Below are 15,266 nucleotides of genomic sequence, written 5' to 3' on the forward strand. Positions count from 1 at the left end.
ATTAGGAAAGCTAGAATACTTTAAAAGAAGATGGAAAACTCTTCTTAGTAGAAAGGTGGTTTCAGTCTACTCAGTTTTTCCTATCCTTTCTTCAGTTCCCTTTGCTTTCAATAGAGATTTGTCATTGAAATTCTCTCAAAGAAGAGTTTGAAGCATAATCATTTTTGAAATGAAACAAGTTCTATTCTTGATATGAGTAACTGAGGAATGTGGTACTAAGGCCTTAAAAGAGGATATGAAAGTTATGAGTCTGACACAGGATGTGGAGAGAAATACCATGGTGGAGGTGAAATATGACAACAGAATCATGGTAACTGATATGAATGTGCTGTTTGTCACTCAGATACGAGGATTCATGTTTCTTTCTTTTTTTGTATAAAATTAAATTTGACTCAGTACCTCCACCCAACCAGGCTAATTGGAAATCCACTCAGTGTGGAACCACTCCCTACACTCATAAGTTAGGGTTCCTCCCTTTTCCCTTGAAATTAAACAAAAATACGGTTGTCCCTTGGTATCCACAGGAGATTTCAGGACCCCCACTGGATATCAAATTCTGTGAATTTTCACCTCCCTTAGCCAGCCAGCCGTATGCGTGGAATCCACATCTGTTGATGGGAAAGGCCAATTCTAATGCAATCTACATAGGACTCACCCTGTACCAGGCCCTGTTCTAACATACTAATTCATTTTAGCATTACAACTCTTTAAGGCAGGTCGTGGTATTATACTCACTTTTAAACTGAATGAACTCTGGTCTAGAGAGTAGCTTGCATTAGATCACCTGGCTAGTGAGGGGCCAGGATTTCGACTCAGGCAATCTGTGGCTTGAGAGTCTGTTCTCTTAATGATGATACCAATTCCAGAGCTTTGAAACCTTGGCAACTTTTTTGGTTGTTCCCTTGTCTTTGCATAAAAGGTCAATCAGCTGCCAACCCCCAGATTCCACCCAAAACCTTTTGTGCCCACAAGCTCCTCTGTATTTTCTTTGCTCTCCTTCAAGACGCCAGCTTAACGAAGGCGCTCCTTACCCTGTGCCTGGACATCATAATCCATACCTCTTGCTGGTCTACAGGCTCCAGTTTATCTTTTTGACTTTATTTTCCATTTCTCAGTGCTCATCCTTGTCCCAAGTGCTCAGATGAACTCAACCTCTTTTTTATCCCAGTACCTGCCCTGGCTTTTTCTACTTCTGCTATCATTCCATTCTCTCAGTCTAAAATTCCCTTCTTCCCCTTCCCTTTATTAAAATTTAACTCTCTTCTATAGCCTTAAATTTTACTTTCTCCTTGAATGTTAATGTGCTCTTACCTGAAAGTAATTACTGCCCCCCCAAATTCCCACAGCACTTTACACGCACCCCTTCTAAAGTACTCCCACTTTCACCTGTGTTTACAAATTGTCCCTACTTGACAGGAAAGCTTTTGAAAGTATACTTCTTCTTCTTCTTTTTTTTTTTTAACCATTTGGAATGCTCATTTTGTTTTATATTGCCCACAACTCCCAGAATGGTATCTTATAAATATTTCCAGAAGGTTTTCAATATTTGTTGATGTAAGGGAAAAAAGTAAGACAGGCTAATGTTTCCTATAAAGCAAAGAAGTATTTAGTAATAGGAAATTGTTTATTTTTGCTACTGTTCCTTTGCCTCTACAATATTAAAGAAGAATTAGAATATAATTTCTAAATTTATACTATTTGGCTTAAGAATAATATGGTAAAACAATTATTTCTAGCTTGATGTTTCCTTATTTTATGACACTCCTCTATTAGCTAGCTTTAGAGTCACTATCAACTTCTACAACATCCTGCAAAGCAGGTGAATTACTGAAGCACATCACCCGTGAATGTGAGTGTCTGAGAGAAGACTGGAAACTGATGTCAAGGATGGATTGGGTTAATATCACCAGCTAGTTTCATTGATTGAATTAAGCATGTGAGTAGCTTTGGGGATATACTGTAGCTTTGACTTAGACTTACAAATGTAACCTGGTGATGCGACTGGGGCAGGTGGCCCTAAGAGAACGTGGTAATGTGGGTGATACACCAATTCTCATGTGGGAGACTGGAGCTCAGCTCCTGGCACTGTTGCTTACCAATGAGTGATCCAGACGAGTTTATCACTCTCTTTCTTGGCCTCAAAGTGAAGAAAGTTTTTTTCAGTTCTCAATATCTGTGAATCACACTGTGAGATTGTGATTTTCAATAAGTGAATTGGCAAAATTGTTCAGAAAACCATTGATGTGAGCAGTCTGGGAATTCTAGAGATTGTATTTTTAAGTGGCAACTAATAGCAGAGGAACCAGAGATCAAATTGCCAACATCCTCTGGATCATCAAAAAAGTAAGAGTTCCAGAAAAACATCTATTTCTGCTTTATTGACTATGCCAAAGCCTTTGACTGTGTGGATCACAATAAACTGTGGAAAATTCTGAAAGAGATGAGAATACCAGACCACCTGACCTGCCTCTTGAGAAACCTATATGCAGGTCAGGAAGCAACAGTTAGAACTGGACATGGAACAACAGACTGATTCCAAATAGGAAAAGGAGTACATCAAGACTGTATATTGTCACCCTGCTTATTTAACTTCTATACAGAGTACATCATGAGAAACGCTGGACTGGAAGAAACACAAGCTGGAATCAAGACTCCTGGGAGAAATATCAATCACCTCAGATATGCAGATGACACCACCCTTATGGCAGAAAATGAAGAGGAACTAAAAAGCCTCTTGATGAAAGTGAAAGAGGAGAGCGAAAAAGTTGGCTTAAAGCTGAACATTCAGAAAACGAAGATCATGGCATCTGGTCACATCACTTCATGGGAAATAGATGGGGAAACAGTGTCAGACTTTAATTTTCTGGGCTCCAAAATCACTGCAGTTGGTGATTGCAGCCATGAAATTAAAAGACGCTTACTCCTTGGAAGGAAAGTTATGACCAACCTAGATAGTATATTCAAAAGCAGAGACATTACTTTGCCAACAAAGGTCCATCCAGTCAAGGCTATGGTTTTTCCAGTAGTCATGTATAGATGTGAGAGCTGGACTGTGAAGAAAGCTGAGTGCCAAAGAATTGATGCTTTTGAACTATGGTGTTGGAGAAGACTCTTGAGAGTCCCTTGGACTGCAAGGAGATCCAACCAGTCCATTCTAAAGGAGATCAGTCCTGGGTGTTCATTGGAACGACTGATGCTGAAGCTTAAACTCCAGTATTTTGGCCACCTCATGCAAAGAGTTGACTCAGTGGAAAAGACTCTGATGCTGGAAGAGACTGGGGGCAAGAGGAGAAGGGGACAACAGAGGATGAGATGGCTGGGTGGCATCACTGACTCAATGGACATGAGTTTGAGTAAATTCTGGGAGTTGGTGACGGACAGGACAGGAAGGTCTGACGTGCTGCGGTTCATGGGATCGCAAAGAGTTGGACACGACTAAGCAACTGAACTGAACTGAACTGAATAGCTCCCTGCAATTTTTGTATACATTGACACCAAGATAAACTTCATATAGATGTTACATGTTAGAATTTTGTTGTAATTCCCCAAATTCTTCCCAGAAGATGTTGGGGCAGTCATTAACCCATTAGCTTAAGTAAGCCAATTTGCTGTCCTAGTCCCCTTTCTCCTTGGCTCTTAGCCCTGTAGACAGCACGTGAGAATTGAATTACTGCGACTGTTTCTTCTAATGATCACAACTAAAAGTTATGCTGCTGCATATTTATGTTTCATATAAAGTTGTTTATAGACCAAACCATAAACAGTTAACTATGAAGAAATGCACACTGGATTAGGAAACTGATACCCTTAGTTGTTTGATATTTATGGAGAGAAATGAATAATAAGATTGAGCTAAAGGTTATCCCCAGTTGGAAAGATAAAGGCCCTCTAAGTGCATGCGTAGCAAGTAAATCCATTTAAAAATGGTTTCTTTGGGAAACAGGGCCAGTTAGAATTGTCTTTTTTTTTTTTTTTTGTATGGTGTGTACAATAAAACTTTTCTTTATGATTTTTTAAAAAATATGTGAAGTCTAGCCTAGTCTCTTAATAGCATTGCCCAATGAAACTGTAGAGGATAGATAATTATATTGGGGGATGGAAACTAGAAGAGGCAATTGAATAAGAGAAAAGATGGTAAAGCTTGTTTCAGGGGGTAAAGTTACAGAAAGAACTCCAACAATTTATCTTTTGATTATTTGAATGAAATACGGCCCATTTAAGGAAGTATAAAGCACAAATGGTAACTCTGAAAAAGACAAATAACAGCTATATTTGTGATCTTTATATTTAGAGATTTCCACATTGGAAGATCATGTAAACATTCCTTTGGACAATTTCAAAATTAGAATGACTATCAAGTCTCATTAGGCATGTTCTCAAGTGCTAAGTGGTGGAGATATATCTAGAACACCAAGATGGCACCATGATAATTAAAGACAAGAACTTCCTCAGAAAATTTATTCTCAGAAATGAAAGCTTTAAAAGTGTGTGTGCACTTTGATCCAGAAACTTCATGATCAAGCATGCATCCCAATCCCTTTTGGATTCTAAAGTTCTTAAACTAACCTAGTCACCGTAACACTGCTATGTCACAGTTACTTAGATTCATCTCTCCTGACTGTTATGATTCTCCCCTCTCTTCAGTAATAAATCCACAGAATCTCTCAAAAGATTTTGGGGTCTTGTTTGTTTGGATCTTTCATTACAATCGCAGCCATGGCTGCTGTGCTGGGATTACAATAAAGGCTTGGGTTACTGTTTGCTAAGAAGAGATGGTCTAGAAATTCAGCATTTGAAGTCAGTGATTGCCTGTAGGATTTTTCATAGAATCAGACCACATTTGTTCTCTGCACCAGTAGTAGCAAGTGACTGATATTTTTAGAGGCAAACAGTCCCACTCCTACAGCGGTAAGACCAATCATATGCAGTTAAAAGTAGAAAAGGTCACGAAACACTTTGAGGCTGGTTGTTACTGGGTTTCAGTTTTTGCAAAGAACATGACTTAATTACATATGAGTATATTTTCTCTTAACTTTTCAAAGCACTTTTACATCTCCTTTGATCATGCCCTTATAATCTCCTGTACAGAAGGTAGGTGAGGTACTACTGCAACCATTTGCGAAATGATGACACCAAGACACAGGGATTTAATTTTAGAGCAGGAGTAGGGAGCCTGGTGGGCTGCCGTCTATGGGGTCACACAGAGTCGGACACGACTGAAGTGACTTAGCAGCAGCAGCTGCTGAGTGTGGGCTTTCTCTAGCTGTGGCAAGCATGGGCTACACTTTGTTGCAGTGCGCAAGCTTCTCATTGTGGTGGCTTCTGCTGTAGAGCACTAACTCTAGAGCGTGGGCTCAGCAGTTGTGGTTCACGGGCTTAGTGGGATCTTCCTGGGCCAGGGAACCCACGTCTCCCACACTGGCAGGCGGATACTCTACTACTGAACCACCAGGACAGTCCCTGTTGTGAACAACTTTTTGTTCACAAAAAAGCAATGAACCAAGTTTGTGGGTTTCAGATTCAGATTGCAAATAACCTTTAAAAACCCACCTCTTACCGGGGTTTGATATGGTACCAAAGTCATACTGACAATTGTCTGAAAGGCTATTAATATAGTTCTTTTTTTCCCCCAATGATGTATCTATGAAAGGCCAAATTTTCTTCATGTACTTCAACCAAAGCATGTTGCAACAGATGGGATGCAGAAGTAGATGTGAGAACCCAACTGTCTTGTATTAAGCTAGATATGAAAGAACTTTGTAAAATGTAAAAATAGTATCTCTTTTCTCACTATTCTTTGTTTTAGACAAAAATAGCTCTTTCTCACAAAACTTAGTTATGTTAACATGTAACGAATGGGTGTATTAAAATTATTTTTAAATAAGTATTTAAAAACTTTCTGTTTCAATTTACAGTAAATGTAGATAGCTAAGACCCACATCACAAAGAGTGTAAATGGGTCCTGAGAATAAAGATTTGGGAACCGCTGATCTAAACTCCAGGAGTTGGTGATGGACAGGGAGGCCTGGCATGCTGCAATTCATGGGGTTGCAAAAAGTTGGACACGACTGAGCGACTGAACTGAACTGAACTGACTGAGCTAAATATGAAAAATTAAATTCCATGTGTTATACAGGAGATTGTTTGAAATTCAAGTATATATATTTTTTCTCCTGCTTGCTCCCCAGCTTCTCTCTTTCTCCTAATCCTGCAATAGTAAGATAGTTAGACATCCATTGAAACTAAGCAAGACCCTGCAGAATTTTCCAGGGACCCCTGTTTCCCCTGCCTCTTGTTTGTGAAAAAAAGCTTTATTCCCTGAATTCCAAAGAGTGGATTTAATCAAAGAAGTTTAAAAAAAGAAAGAAACAAAAACCAAGAAACACCTGCAGAAACAAAGGAAAACAGTCAAGCAAGACAAAATAATAATAGTTTAGCCATAAAACGAAGTCAAGGACCTTTAGTTCCTCCTCAGGGGCTATAGATAACATCCTGAGCCATACCCTTGAGTCGTTTTGCAGGTATAAAACCCCTACCAGGTGTAAGAAGCTAACTGTACAGTGACTATCAGCATGTAGTCCCCAGACACTGGAGCCTGAAAGTTGATAACACTGACCCCTGTAACATCACCTTGTTACCTCGCTATCAACCAATCAGAAGAATGTCCCCAAGCTGATCAGGCACTCCATGACCCTCTTCCTCACCTTGCCTTTAAAAATCCTTCCTGGAGAGTCTTTGGAGTTTTGAGCAGTAGTCACCAATTTCCTTGCTTGGCCTTGCAGTAAACACTGCAGGTTCCTTTACCACAGCCTGACATCAGTAGATACGCTTTACTGTGCTTTGGGCTGGTGGACGCAAATTTGATTCAGTAATTACGTTTGCTGGCTGTACCTTCTACTAATTAGCCAACTGCATCTGAGGAGAGTTTTTTCCTTGCCTGCATCTTTAATTGAAAAGTAATAATTAAATTTTTACTATATGTATGAATTAATTTTTTAAAAAAGAATAAAAGTATAAGTCTAAATCACATATCTTATTCTTGGGGAGTCAGGATCAACACAGGGAAAAAAAAGTTAAAAAAAACCCCAAATATTTTTCCCTGGTGCTTTATATTCACCAAGAGCTTTGACAATAACATTCCATTTTTTCCTGAAATGATACCTTACTGCAGGCTAAGTCAAAAGAGATTAGTTGACTTGCTCAAGGTCCTCTCTGTACTTAGAGGTAAATCTGATATCAGAAGCCTTGTCATCTGACTCTTGTCCCACATCCTTGAACATGGCACTACCTTCTGAAAGCCAGAACTTGAGACCAGCATTGCATCTTTAACTCTGCAGTGTGCCAAGGATAACTAACAGAACTATCTAATGACTGAAGTACATTTGGACTTGAAACTCAGTCCACTCTGTGGGATTTCACCCCCCACTGCCCATTCTTTTTAGCAGCCAAGAAATACCGCTTTATCTTTCCTCTTCTCCCTGCTGAGTTCCTGCAGCTGCACCCAATGCCATCATCCAGAGACAACTACCGTGAACTGTGCTTCACCCAATAAGAGAACATTGTGCATTCTACTAGAACTTCGGCTAAAATTTCATCCACACAGCAAAGCTGTGAAATGCATACCAGCTGAAAGTGGCTGTTAGCTGGCATGTATACCATAGTAATCTCTTAGGAGTAAAAAAGAATCTGTGATTTTGAATGCTGCATTTAACATTATCACCACCTACACATTCAGTTAAAAGCTGTTCATGGCTGAGGAGAAACCCCTGACTCCCTCCCACGTTGTATCTCAGCTTCGTTTTGGTGTGAGGTGTGGGTGGCTTCATCAAGAATGTTTGTACCCTTTACCAGAACAAACATTCCCGTAGTGCAACACTTGTAGGATCCATAAAATAGAAAATCAATTTAGTAATATTTAATAATAAGTAAATAATAAAAAATTCCCCTTCAGGGATCTGTGCAAAGGGGCTTGTGTAACTCAGTGGAGCTATGAGCCATGCTGTGCAGAGCCACCCAAGATGGACTGGTCATGGTGGAGAGTTCTGACAAAACACAGTCCACTGGAGGAGGAAACAGCAACCCACTCCAGTATTCTTGCCGTGAGAACCCCATTAACAGTATGAAAAGGCAAACGTATATGACACCAGAAGATGAGCCCCCCAGGTCAGAAGGTGTTCAGTATGTTACTGGGGAAGAGTGGAGGGCAATTACCAATAGCTCCAGGAAGAAGGAAGTGGCTGAGCCAAAGCAGAAACGATGCTCCGTTGTGGATGTGTCTGGTGATGAAAGTAAAGTCTGAAGCTGTAAAGAACAATATTGCGTAGGAACCTGGAATGTCAACTCCGTGAATCAGCTAAATTGGAGGTGGTCAAGCAGGAAATGGCAAGAGTGAACATCGATATCTCAGGAATCATGAACCAAAATAGACAGGAAAGGGCAGATTTAACTCAGATGACCATTTTATCTACTTCCGAGGGCCAGAATCCCTTAGAATAAATGGAGTAGCTCTCATAGTCAACAGAAGAGTCTGAAATGCAGTCCTTGGGTGCAACCTCAAACATGAAAGAATGATCTCAGTTGCTTTCCAAGGCAAGCTATTCATCATCACAGTATTCCAAGCCTGTGCCCCAACCACTAATGCCGAAGAAGCTAAAGTTAACCAGTTTAATGAAGAGCCATAGGACCTTCTAGAACTAACACCAATCAAGTTCTTTTCCAGCACAAACATACAATAACTTGTAAAGTCTTAGTTGCTCTGACATGCCAGGTCCTCTAGAATATGGTCTCACCTTATCTAGTGATGTTACCTTGCTCTCCAAATAATATTAACAACAGTAATTACTATTAACTGAGTGCACAAATCCCAGGCTCTGTGTGAGGTGCTGTCCATATCCAGTTTGCTAACACAAACTCTTGTTCCAGCTAGTCCTGTGTCTTTATGTTTCCCATGTAGGCTTTGCTCTTTTTTATACTATTCTCTATTTCTATATATTCTTTGTCTCCAAATTCTATTAATATTTTCATACTGAGATAATTTTTCAGCTCCTCTAAAAACCCCCTCAAATTATTCAGCACTATTGATCTTTTCCAGTCCATTTTTTCATACTCTTTCTATAGCATACACTAAGATGCTTAATACAATTGTATGATTAGTCATTTCAGGGATGTAAATTTACCCCCAGTTAAGCTGTCATACATTGGCAGCCACTGATGGGCGTTAAACGGTGCATGAGCCATTTAAAATGATATTTTAAAAGTATTTGTTTGTTTTTGGCTGTGCTGGGTCTTTGTTGCTGCACTGGCTATTCTCTAGTTGTGGCGAGTGGGGGCTGCTCTCTTGTTGAGGTGCACTGGCTTCTCTTTTCAGTGGCGTCTCTTGTGGAGCACAGGCTATAGGCTTGTGGGTTTCAGTAGTTGTGGCTCTCAGGCTTGAGAGCACAGGTTCAGTAGTTCTGGTGCACAGGTGGCATGTGGGATCCTCCCGGATAAGGGATTGAACCTTCGTTCCCTGCACTGGCAGGAGGATTCTTTACCACTGAGCCACCAGGGCAGCCCTAAAGTGGTGTATTTTGCACTTGTGCATTTTCCTACATCAGGAGATCCCACAGCATTCCAGAGAGGTCCATGAAGAGGACTGAGTTAGTCTCTGGATACCAATTCATGCTTTTAGTCATTCCTACTTAAAAAGAGGAAATACATTTCTTATTGCACACTCTCTGATTCTCCACTGTAGAAAAACTTCTAGCTAAGGTGCATGGGCCTGAGTTTTAAAATTCTGATCATTTTTTTTTCTGTACTAAATGAGATGTCCTGAATTTTAATGTAAAATATATTATCACTATATGCACAACTTATTCCAACAATAATTTTTAAATTAAGTATTTTTTGAATTGGTAATATAGTTAGACAGTTTGAAGGTCAAAACCACATCAAAAGGCTAACCAGAGAAGTCTCACTCCCATCTGCCTTTTATTGATAATTATTATTAAAAAATATTTTAATACCATAGATAGTACAATAATGTCTGTGGCTTCATTCATCAAGGCTCTTTTGGTTGCAAGTGACAGAAGTTTATTTCATACCAATGTAAACAACAACAACACAAGAAATTTCTTTCAAGAATGGAATATCTCAAGGAAGGCATAAAATACAGCCAGGTTTCAGGAATGATTGGAACCAGGACTTGTCAATCCATCAGGAACACAGCAGCCAATTTCTGTCTGACTTATTGTGCTCATTGTCTTCAGTTATCTCTCTTTCTCAAATAGACCTGGTTGCTTTGGCTGCATGGAGAAGCCAATGGCAACCCACTCCAGTACTCTTGCCTGGAAAATCCCATGGACTGAGAAGCCTTGTAGGCTGGCAGTCCATGGGGTCGCTAGGAGTCGGATGCAACTGAGTGACTTCACTTTCACTTTTCACTTTCATGCATTGGAGAGGGAAATGGCAACCCACTCCAGTATTCTTGCCTGGAGAATCCCTGGGACGGGGGAGCCTGGTGGGCTGCTGTCTATGGGGTCGCACAGAGTCGGACACGACTGAAGCAACTTAGCAGCAACAGCAGCAGCAGCAGCTTTGGCTGCATAAGGACAAACATAGGCACCCCCTTGCTCCTGAGTATACTTATCCTCAGTTCAAGTGACCAGCCCAGCCTCTTATCTCTTAGGGCTCATTCTTAGACAGAGACAGAGATAATGTAGTGACTAGGGTCATGTGTATGTCCTTGACTGATCAGCTCTGAACGTGGGAGCAGGGAAACAGTACAAGCATAGACGCCAGGGATTCAGCCCTGGGTAAGGAAGTCCTTAAACCAAAGAGTTGTGGGCCAGCCTAATATCCCCCGTGGTGCCCGAAAGCGTTCTTGCTGACTGTAGTCAACTAGCTATTAATTTTTATGGCCCTGAGGTCACCTTTGTTCCAGGTGGGTACCCAGTGCTGATGATCTTTTTTCCTTTCAGTGGGAAAAAACCCAGTGTGAATAGCATACTCTCCTGAGACCTGGAGATCTGCTTATCCTATGGCTCTAATGTATTTACATTTCATAATGGTGCTAAAGGAACTTCATGGATGTTATATCTTATCAATATTTTACTTATCCATGAACTGATCGCAGTGTTAGTAGAAGCTATTTGAGAAAAGCAAAAGAGATAACGTCTCTTTAGGTGAGATTTTCCAGCAGAACAAGTATTAGTCTTGCATCGATCTTTCCTTCCTTCCATCCTTCCTTCTAAATATAGCAGCATCTTCTCAGAACTTCCTAAGCTTGGATTGTGTGAAGTTTTTTCACACTCTATAAAATAACCTAAGTAATGTTTATGAATAAAAACTAAACTGAATAGTATACTTCTGTGTGCCAGCCACTTTTATAAGTATTTTATGATTAGTTAACTAATCCTTAAAACCACTCTATGAGTTGGCCATGATTATTATCCGTATTTTTCAGATGAAGAATGAGGCACAAAGAAAACAATTGCTCAAAATCACAAACCTAGTAACAGTGGACATGGAAAAAAAACAAACCTATCACACCCTTGTTCAATGTTTTCATAAAAAGTTTTCTTATGAAAATTTTCTATTAGAAAATTTCATCATAAAATTATGAAATAAATGATTCAGTTCAGTTCAGTTCAGTCACTCAGTCATGTCCGACTCTTTGCCACCCCATGAATCGCAGCATGCCAGGCCTCCCTGTCCGTCACCAACTCCTGGAGTTCACTCAGACTCAGGTCCATTGAGTCAGTGATGCCATCCAGCCATCTCATCCTCTGTCATCCCCTTCTTCTCCTGCCCCAAATCCCTCCCAGCATCAGAGTCTTTTCCAATGAGTCAACTCTTCGCATGAGGTGGCCAAAGTACTGGAGCTTCAGCTTTAGCATCATTCCTTCCAAAGAAATCCCAGGGCTGATCTCCTTCAGAATGGACTGGTTGGATCTCCTTGCAGTTCAAGGGACTCTCAAGAGTCTTCTCCAACACCACAGTTCAAAAGCATCAATTCTTCGGCGCTCAGCTTTCTTCACAGTCCAACTCTCACATCCATACATGACCACTGGAAAAACCATAGCCTTGACTAGACGAACCTTTGTTGGCAAAGTAATGTCTCTGCTTTTGAATATGCTGTCTAGGTTGGTCATAACTTTTCTTCCAAGAAGTAAGCCTCTTTTAATTTCATGGCTGCAGTCACCATCTGCAGTGATTTTGAAGCCCAAAAAAATAAAGTCTGACACTGTTTTCACTGTTTCCCCATCTATTTCCCATGAAGTGATGAGACCAGAGATGATTACTGCTCTCAAATTCTTTCTTTGAGACTCAAATGGCTTAGTAAAAAATGCTGTAACTTGGCTGCCAATTTAGAAATAGTTCCCTGTAGCTGTTTTCTGAGTTTTTATCACTTGAGTAGGCTTTCTTGCCTCTCTCAAAGATATTGTGTTATTTCTTCCTTGGAAAACTATGCCTTTTCTTATCAGCTTCTTTTCCCTTTTGTTGTTGTTTTTTAGTCACTAAGTTGTGTCCGACTCTTTGTGACTCCATGGACTGTAGCCTGCCAGGCTCCCCTGTCCTTGGGATTTCCAGGGAAGAATACTGGAGAGGGTTGCCATTTCGTTTTCCAGCGGATCTTCCCAACCCAGTGATTGAACCCTCATCTCCTGCACTGGCAAGCAGATATTTTACTGATGAGCCACCAGGGAAGCCCCCTTAGTTTCCTTACATAACACAACATTTAAAAAGCAATGTTTTAAAGAGCTTTATGTAAAGATTAGACGGCTTCATGCACTATTTTAACTACTCAAGTTCACACTGATTATATTAGATTTTTTGAAATCCAGTAATTTGACAAATTTCTCTTTTTGTTTGTGCCCACCTATTTGCACGTAACGTTTGTCTATATGTTTGTGTTCATTTCCTAGGGCTGCTGTAACAAAACACCACAAACTGGATGGTTTAGAACAATAGAAATGTATTCTCTCTCACTGTTGTAGACTAGATGTAGAAAGTTAATGTGTTGACTACGCCATGCTCCCTCCAAAGCCTCTAGGATCCTTCCTTGCCTCTTCCAGATTCTGGAAGCTTCCTTGGCTTTCTGCCTGTCTTCATATGGCTGTCTACCCTATGCATACTCTGTCTCCTACTCTTCTTAAGAGGACACCAGTCATTTTGGATTAAGGATCTACCCTATAGATGGGGAAACAGTGGAAACAGTGTCAGACTTTATTTTTGGGGGCTCCAAAATCACTGCAGATGGTGACTGCAGCCATGAAATTACAAGACGCATACTCCTTGGAAGAAAAGTTATGACCAACCTAGATAGCATATTCAAAAGCAGAGACATTACTTTGCCGACTAAGGTCCGTCTAGTCAAGGCTATGGTTTTTCCAGTGGTCATGTATGGATATGAGAGTTGGACTGTGAAGAAGGCTGAGCGCCAAAGAATTGATGCTTTTGAACTGTGGTGTGGGAGAAGACTCTTGAGAGTCCCTTGGACTGCAAGGAGATCCAACCAGTCCATTCTGAAGGAGATCAGCCCTGGAATTTCTTTGGAAGGAATGATGCTAAAGCTGAAACTCCAGTACTTTGGCCACCTCATGTGAAGAGTTGACTTATTGGAAAAGACTCTGATGCTGGGAGTGATTGGGGGCAGGAGGAGAAGGGGATGACAGAGGATGAGATAGCTGGATGGCATCACCGACTCGATGGACGTGAGTTTGAGTGAACTCCGGGAGTTGGTGATGGACAGGGAGGCCTGGCGTGCTGTGATTCATGGGGTCGCAAAGAGTCAGACATGACTGAGCAACTGAACTGAGCTGAACTGAACTAGTCTGGTATGACCTCATCTTTGAAGTGAAGTGAAGTCGCTCAGTCGTGTCCGACTCTTTGCAACCCCATGGACTGTAGCCTACCAGATTCCTCTGTCCATGGGATTTTCCAGGCCATAGTCCTGGAGTGGATTGCCATTTCCTTCTCCAGGGGATCTTCCCAACCCAGGGATCGAACCCAGGTCTCCCGCATTGTAGACAAACGCTTTACTGTCTGAGCCACCTGTGATGACTGTACTTTCAAATAAAGCCTAGTCTAAAATATTGGGGTTAGGACTTCAACATATCTTTCAGGAGGACATGATTCAACCCACAGCAATATCTAGTTACTAAGAAATCCATTATAAGCTTTTTAGGAATGTGGGTATATTCATTTAAAAGCATAATGTCAACTTTGCTATTTCAAATAGAGAAGAGAAACAAATGAAGGCATATACTATTAAAATATGCAGTGATGAAATTTTGCATATTTACTAGGCTTTTATGGAAAATCTTCATTTTTCACTTGAACAGAAGCTCTTCAGGCAATATTTTTTAAAATATTTTTGATTAAGCTATTTGGCTGAATCACTGAATTTAATACAGTTTTCTTGAATGTATTTCTAAGCCTATTCAGCTTTCTACATAGTTTGCATATTTGCTTTTAGAAATGAGAAAGATAAAGTTAAAAGAGAAACTCACCTAAGTTAAACACAGTATGTACTATCCTCTTTATTTTCTCATTTTGAAACATATAAAAAGGAAAACTATCTTCTTTCAAAAAAGTCTAGAAAGAATCTTGCTGTAATTCAGACCATTGTTGCAACCTTCCTATCATAAAATACATCTTTCTGAGTGGCTTATCCCAATATTTGACATTGGCACTAGACAGATATTAAAGGTTAAAGATGAATAATAAAAAATGATCCTGAAGGTAGATCAGAGTGAAGGAGTTGTTAGGTGTAATCCCCTGATTCACAGATGAGGGTACTGGGACCCAGAGGTTCCTGAAGGTCACCAAACTGGGGTTGGCAAAGCTGGATCCAGAATCTTGCTTTACTGCATCACATTGTTTTTTCTTCCATATCTTATTCAAAACTTGTACAAAAAGTAAGGAGTAGCTGGCACTGAGTTGTATACTTTAAATGCATGAATTGTATGGTACAGGAATTGTATCTCAGTAAAACTGTTTAAAAGAGATGAATGGCTGGATTTCAGAGGTACAGCAATGAAAGTACAAATACACTTAGGAAACATTTCGTTTTAAATAATAGTTTCTTCTTTAAAAATTGCACAGTAGAGTCAGCTGAAAACAGCAACTAGCCCCAATTTTAAGATCTAAATAGCAACTTAAACTAGACTCGGTTTCATTTACCGCGCTATCAATTTCATAGAGATAGAAGGTGACTTAGAGAAGGAAAATTGTATAAGATATAGTCTTAAGACATTTACTGATGCCCCCAAATACTGTGCACA

The sequence above is a fragment of the Capricornis sumatraensis genome, chromosome 1, assembly GCF_032405125.1.
Source record: "Capricornis sumatraensis isolate serow.1 chromosome 1, serow.2, whole genome shotgun sequence".
NCBI classification, from domain to species: Eukaryota; Metazoa; Chordata; class Mammalia; order Artiodactyla; family Bovidae; genus Capricornis; species Capricornis sumatraensis.